A 7,378-nucleotide genomic window follows, 5' to 3' on the forward strand; every position below is an offset into this window, starting at 1 on the left:
CATGCAGGGCATGTGCCCTTCACATGGGGCTCGAGGTGCTGCTGGTGGGAGGTGCTCCCAGGTCTGCCCCATCTGCTCCTCCATGGGGCTACACCAACTCCCAGCCAAGGCCACTTCTTCTCTGGAGGAGGCACTGACATGGGGAAGCCTTACAGATAAGCCTCTTGACAAGGAGCAGGGTTTTCCTGGTGGGCGCCTCAGAGAGGCCAACACGTCATTTGTGAGCTGAGTTACTTGACCAAGGCAAGATTTGACTTGAGGAAAGATTTTGTCACGTAAATACAGAGCATCGATGCTTACCTGGTGTACGGCATCTCAGGCCGCAGCATTTGAAGTTACCCCACAACAATCCCAATAAAATCTGCTTGGCAAAAGCCTGTCCTCCTGTGAGGCATCCAACGTGGATCCGGAGAAGTTCCTACAGCTTTTCCATCAGCATTTTCCAAGAAGGGATTGCAAGTTGAAACACCAAGTACTTTATGGCGGTACTGAGGGTTACAACAGGAAAAAACTTACACGGAGCTTTACACAAGTGACAAACCTAACAGGGTCAACGCCAGTCACTAATTCAGCAAGGTCAACACGCAGCACGTGCTGCTGACAGCTCGCCAGGGATGGAGTGCCACGTCCGGGCTGCGCACGCAACCTTCATCTCCGCAGCCAAGTTGCCCCTTGCACCTGCTTAGTTACAGCAAACAGACCGAGCGCATCCAGGAGAGCGGGCTGGCGCAACACCGCCCGGCACCACCCCGCTCGCACGTCTTCACCAACTGCTCTGCTCAACTCCGTTTGTTTTCCTCAAAGTCCAAGCTGTTACCCTGCAAGGTGTCAGCCACGGGGGATTAAAAAAAAAAAAGGGGAAGGGGGGCAAATCAGGGAAGCCCTGGGCAGAACTAACAGGAGGATAGCGGCTCGGCCATTTCAGAGCACCTTTCCTCCAGCTGAGCAGGAGGCAGGTCAACGCAGCCAAGGCCAAGCCGTAAGGTACGACGATGTTTTTCTTGAAGCTCTGGCGACATCAAGTTATTCATCTGCTCAACACGACTCGCACCGGGACTGCTGAACTTCCCGGGGCCGCTCCCAAGCATGGGGCGAGGGACATGCACGACACCCTGCAGAAACGCAGGATTACTGAATCCCACGTTGAACTGGCCGTACACAGACCCCACCAACTGCCACTGAAGTGTCACTACATCGACTCACAAAGCTCTAGGTCAAGATTAAGGAAAGAAAGAAAAAAGAAAAAAAAAAAAAAGAAAAATCACAGTCCCAAGCTGTACGAGAGTTCTAATAAAACTCGCTAAAAGCCGGCTCAAGGGCAGACACAGGGCAGGGAAATCAAATCTGCCAAGAACCACAACTACTGGGGGTGCCCCAGGAGGGTGAGCAGGGAGAGGATTTAGATACAAGGCACCAGAAAGGGGGTCAGAAACCGCGGCAACGGTACCTCCAGCTTCCCCTTCGCTCCATCGGACCAAGAAATGAATGCTTCCCCCCATCCAGACCACCATCATTGGCGCTTTTTCCCCACCCGGCTGCCAGCTGCGGTGGCCCAAGGCTGGCTTGTTCCTTTCGCCCAGCCTGACCGGTCCAGGTGCCACCTCCACCCCCGAGAGCAGAGTGCGATGGCGCTGCTGTAGCTGGAGTTGTCCCCTCACCGCCTCCAGCAGCTGGGGCTGGGTGAGGGCAGGACCACGCTCTTTCAGCTGGACAGAAGGACCACGCATGCAGATCAGAAGGAAGTTACAGGCATGGTGTTCGTGGCTTCAGGACATCGTGTACCAGAGGAACCTGGGAAGCATAGCTGGAGGAAGAGCTTACGCTCCCCAGCAGCCAGCGCCAAGACGACGAGCAAACCCCCGCAGCACGACACGGACGCCCGCGCCCACAGCCAGACCACCGTCACCGCAGCTTCGCAACCTACCGCCTGCCCTCGTGCCATGAGCTGCTCCAAGTTTCAGACTTTGGTCTCTGTAAGGCGGTCCCGGTTACTCCGCTTCGTACTTTCTTCCAAAACGTTGCTTTCGGGGGTAGGTATTCCCCAACAACAGGGACATGGTGCTTTACACGTTGATCTTGTAACCACAGCCTGAGAGCACACAGGTCCACGGCTCCCCCTGGTCTGCTGGGCCCTCTTATCAGTACCAGCTTATGAAGGGTGTCACATAACTCAGCATTTGAAAAACAAAAAACAACCAATAACCAAACAAAAAAAAACTCAAAAAACCACCACCCCCCCCCACCTCCCCCACCCCCCCCCCCCAAAAAAAAAAAAAAAAAAAAAAGACAAAAATCAGGTTGCTTTCTGAAAAGAAAGTGTCAAAGACCAGCAAGAAAAAAGCCCTACAAAACTTTTGGTCTTTGAAGAGCGTAAATCCGCTCTTGTCAAGACCCAAAAGGAGGTGAAGCAAAACAGGCGCTCGGACCAGGGCAGGGGCACCGTGGCACAGACCGCCCTCCAGCAGGCTTTGGAAGCTGCTCCCTCCCTGTTTACCTTAGGAAAAAACACTCCCTACTGCAGGCATCACGCACCAAGGAGTTCCCCAGGTTACAAGTGTAACAGCAACCGTTTCAACAGCAGCTCTAACTGGTGATACCATTCCAAGTCATCCAGGTTTCCTCTGACTGCTCCTGCTGAGCACCTCCAAGCAGCCCTGCTTCCCCCGACACTGCAGTCATCACCAGTACCTCTGAACTCCTGTGCATGGACAGGATCAAACATGGATAAACGAGAGATCACACAAAGGTAAGGACAGGGAGGACACCTTCACAGAGGTCCACTGGAGCTAACCAGAGAGGTTACAGAACCCACGCCTCCCCACAGGCAGCTCCTCAGCTGGAAGCAAGCGCAGCTCAAGCATCACAGCTGCCCACCCTGTTCCCATCTTCTCACACAGGCCTTTTACTTTGGCCGCTGTCGGAGACAGACTAAGGGCCAGCTCGACTTCCAGTGCCGACAAACGCGGTTTCTCCTGGACAGGAAGGCAGCGCCGAGCCCGAGCGCCGGCACCAGCACTTGCAGGGACCAAAGGCACACGAGCTCCTGGCTTACTCAAAACGTCGAGTTGCACCTACACCCCGTGACCTGGCCTTTCAACCCGAGCCCTTGCAACTCCACCCTGAATTTGCTCTGCAGCCTCAGTGGACCCAGCTACTACCTACAAGAAGCTCCAGACCAGCAAGAGCTTCCCTCACTGGGAGCTGAATGACTTTTCCCCACAGACGGGGGCAAGGAACAAGCGTATACGACCGAGCAACTCACCGAGATAAACTCACCGATAAATCTCTCGCCGAGCAACTCTGTGAGAAACTTACCCATAAAAAGAGCTGTCATTACAAATACAGTTGTTCGTGAAAGGGCAAGAACCGTAAACACATCCAAGCCCCACTCACCCCGAGACGCTTCGACCTAACCATATAAAAACTAAATATCCTCACACATGGAAGGAAAGGGGTCAATGTTGAGAGGCAGAAACACAGCAACAGAACTAAAGCCACTGATGCCAAACTGAAGAGTAAGCCACGAGGGTCAGTCACAAGTCATGGGGACCCCTGAGGGGCCAAGATGGCTCTTATTCCCTCCGACGCCACACACGCCTTAGGCTCTTGCACCAGAGCTGATCCCGTAACAGCACGCTCTCCGAATCAAGCGTCAGCAGCAGCGTGCTACGAAAGGAAAGCACCAAGAAGCTCGCTACTGCATCACAGCTTCCAAGACGAGGCCAGCGCTGGGCTTGGTGAGAGCATACGTGTCTCGACACCAAGAAAGAGGCAGAAGACCGCAAAGTCCTGCCCGTGCTCAGAGAGCAAGCCAGGCTTCGCGGGAAGGCGAGAAAGACCAAGACGAAGGTGACGGGAGACAGCTGAGCAGAGGACAGCGCAGCACTGGATCATCGGGGAGATGGGAGAGTGGCCGCAAGAGGAAAGAAAACAAAGTGAGCCTCAAAAAAAATGGGTAAAGCAAAAAGAGAAAAAAAAAATAAAAGCAATCAAGCCACAGTAAGTTTAAGGGAATTATTTAATGGTGATCAAATCGCAACATATTACAACAGTACAGGTAGTGTCAGCATGGGTCTAGTCACACACGCTCCCAGGAGAGGGCAGGGACGCAACAGCTGCAGGAACCCCTCACAAAGCCTCCGGCGGTTGTCACTCACGCAGGGGGTGGTGTCCATGCCTCCGGAAAGCTGGACAGCAGGTTCTGTCCTGCTTTTGACCTTCCAGCAGTTGCCCTCAACACATTTCTTGTCCCCGTCCGTTCCCTGTAGGATCAGCTTCTGCCAAACCCAAAATAACTGAGATTTCGATCACGGACTTGCTCTGAGTCTACACAAAGGAGCCAAGGAATGGAAGGAAACAATAATCCGTGCGGGGCGTGAAACTCTTCTAGGAGCTACCTGTAGGAGACACAGGGAGGTTTCCCTAATGTTGAAGGGATGAGAGCAAAACTGCTCCAAGGTCATTCAAAGAGCAGAGCCTCCCTTGACTCAAGTACACCATGGGGCTCTTATTCTTGTAGGAGGTGGCTCCCAAGCTCCGCCTGGGCAAGCAGGCATGCCTGGAGGCTGAGCCCCCGGGCTCCTCCATCTGCAGTGGAAGTGCTGAGCACGTTCAGAGATGTTTGGTGACGTTATCCTGGTTCTTTAAAGCAAGGTGAGATGAGTGAGTTTTAACTGCCTTGAGCAGCAGTTCTCTTCTGCACCTCCCACACGGCCGGGTCTTCTGCGCTGCTCTCCCCAGCGCGCAGGGAAATACATCTGTAGCTGGGCAAAGCACTTCCCATTGTCCTTCCTTCAGGCTTCTGATCCTCTACCGTACATCAGAGCTGGGAACCAGAACAGCTCTAGAGCCGTTTTGCTGTTGTGAATGGCAAGATGACCGTCAGAAGACACAGCCAGGCCTTTCTGTCGGCAGCTGCAGCTACCAAAAGCGATGAAAGCCACGGCCTTCAGCAGCGAGGGACAGGGTAGTTTGCTTTCCTGACCACGCTAGGGACACGAGACTGTTATCCAACTTAGTCCCACTGTTTTTTTCCTGCGTCACTCGACACGCGCAGACCAAACAGAAAGGTCTGTAGGCACCTCAGTATGCAGCTGACTTGAAAGCATTGGTATAGCAAAGCAAAACCGCCAAAAACACCACAACAACAACAACAACAACAGTCACCTTGTGTTGCCAACAAGCTATTGCAGAATCGCAGCAGCGCACGCTACCGAGCGACAAGCCAGATATCCCAGCCACAGCAGTCAGGTCTGCAGCACTGCCCAGAACCAGCTCCCTCCCAGCCCACAGGGCCACGGATGCTGGACTCGGAGCACCTGAACGTTTAAGCTAACCAGCAGCTCCTACACACCGACGAGTGGCAGCTCAGTACGAAGCTAGGAGAGTTTATTGGAGGATGTTCTCCCGCGCAAGCGCAGCACGCGTACACAAACAGCCCCTGAAAACTCAACTTACAGGCAACACGCGCTGCAGCCGGTGACGCGCTGCCAGACAACGCCAGCTGCTCGACAGAGGCAGCGGGCCTCAAGATTCCCACGTGGTGCAGCTCAGAACCGAGGGACTTGTCCTCCGGCTGGCTGCCGCAGCGGACGGGCGCTGATGAACACAAGCGGGGCATCCAGCCAGTGTTTCACCTGCCCAGCGCTGCCAGGGCTGGCAGAACGCAAGCAGCCCAGTGTTTATCTTTTAATAACGCATTTACTTGGCGCCCGACAAGGAAAAAGGGATATGGCATGTACCATCAACACCCATAGATGTCCCAGCGCAAAGCAAGCCATGCAAAGTGGAGTAGTTAAAATAGTAGATCAAGTGGGAAAAAAAGAAAAAACTGGACAGGGACTGAAAAAGTTCGTGACGTGGCAAGTTCAGAGTTCCTAGAAAGGCAACGACCAGAGCTCCTGGCTTCTTGGGCCGTTTTACACCGGTACACACGCACCACACAGTTCTAAGAGCAAGTTTCTAGTCCCAAAAAGGCTATAACCCGGATCAGGTTTTAAGTGAAACCCTACAAAAAAGGCTCCATCTAGTTCACAGTACCACCCTCAACAACAGACGGCCAGCCCACACAAGGGACAGCACACTACTCTACCCAAGGACCACCAGGCCTGCTCTTACCTCGCCACCACCTTTGCCGTGCCACCAGAAAGTCTGATCTGTTCAAACTTCATCGCTAGGGCGAGAGCCACCCCAACGCAAGCAGAGGCACTAATGTACGAACTAAGGTGAAGCGGTTACACCGCTCCTGACTATTTCAGTCCACGTACAGCCGCAGTACTTCCCCGTCACCTAGCCCCTGTGACTTCTGCCCCACCAGAAAGGGGAACCATCATCCTCAGCTTCCGCACCCATGACCACTTCCTTCGCAGTCACCCCTGTACCGGCCTCCGATCTCTCCCAGTAACTGCCAACGCCAAAACCCAGCCAAATCTGCCACAAAAGCCCTTCTCAGGTGGTTCACTTGCGCAGCAGTTAAGGGATTCCCCACCAAAAAAAGCTCGCTGAGAGGTCTGCAGCCACTCCAACCCCCCCTGGGCTTCTCTGAAAGCAAGTACCTGGCGACCCCGCCGCAAAGACACGGGAGGACAACACCGCTGCCAACGCACGGTCTCTGCCTTGGTCCCGGCGGGTCGGGCAGGAGCGCCAGCCCACACGTGAGCAAAAGGCAAGGCCAGAGGTGGCTGAAGGGCGACACAACCCCCCGGCACACCAGCAGGCACCAGCTCACCCTCTAGTTTTGCCAACACAAGATTTTACCCGGGGCCACCCTTCAGCAGCGGGCCACAGGCTGCTTTCCAAACCGTAACGACACCAACACCTTGCGGCCGAGCGCCCCCAGGTTAAGCCGACCCAGCGCCCAGGGTCACACCCCTGCAAACCGTATTCCTCCCCCTCCTCTGCAGCCGTCACCCCTACGCTGTCCCTCAGCCGGGAAACACAGCCACGCGCCGCTCCTCTCCGAGCGAAGCTCTGCTCCACCGCCTCAGCCCTGCCTCCTCCCCGCGCGGCGCAGCGGCGGCAGCGCCAGGGCAGCAGCCCCCGTGCCCACCGGAGCCACACGCAGATCCCGGCTTCACCTACCGCCTGCTGCCAGAGGACACCGAGAAGCACGGCTGGCGCTGCCGTCCAGCCGGGCACACGCCAGGACACTGAGAGATGAGACAAGCGGAACAGATTTAGACCAAAAGCAGTGGACATTTATTCCTCGTTTGTGCAAGAGTGTAAAGATGCATTTGAAAACGGATGGGACAGACCCCTGTGGCGGGAGAGCTGGAGGCTACAGCCCCTCCTTCAGCCGATGGCTTTGTTTACAATTCTACTAAGAGGAGATAAACTTGCAGACTCACCTACTGTCACACCAACGATGCTGGCAAATACA

This window comes from Leptosomus discolor, chromosome 10 (assembly GCF_034619465.1).
Source record: "Leptosomus discolor isolate bLepDis1 chromosome 10, bLepDis1.hap2, whole genome shotgun sequence".
Taxonomy (NCBI): Eukaryota; Metazoa; Chordata; class Aves; order Leptosomiformes; family Leptosomidae; genus Leptosomus; species Leptosomus discolor.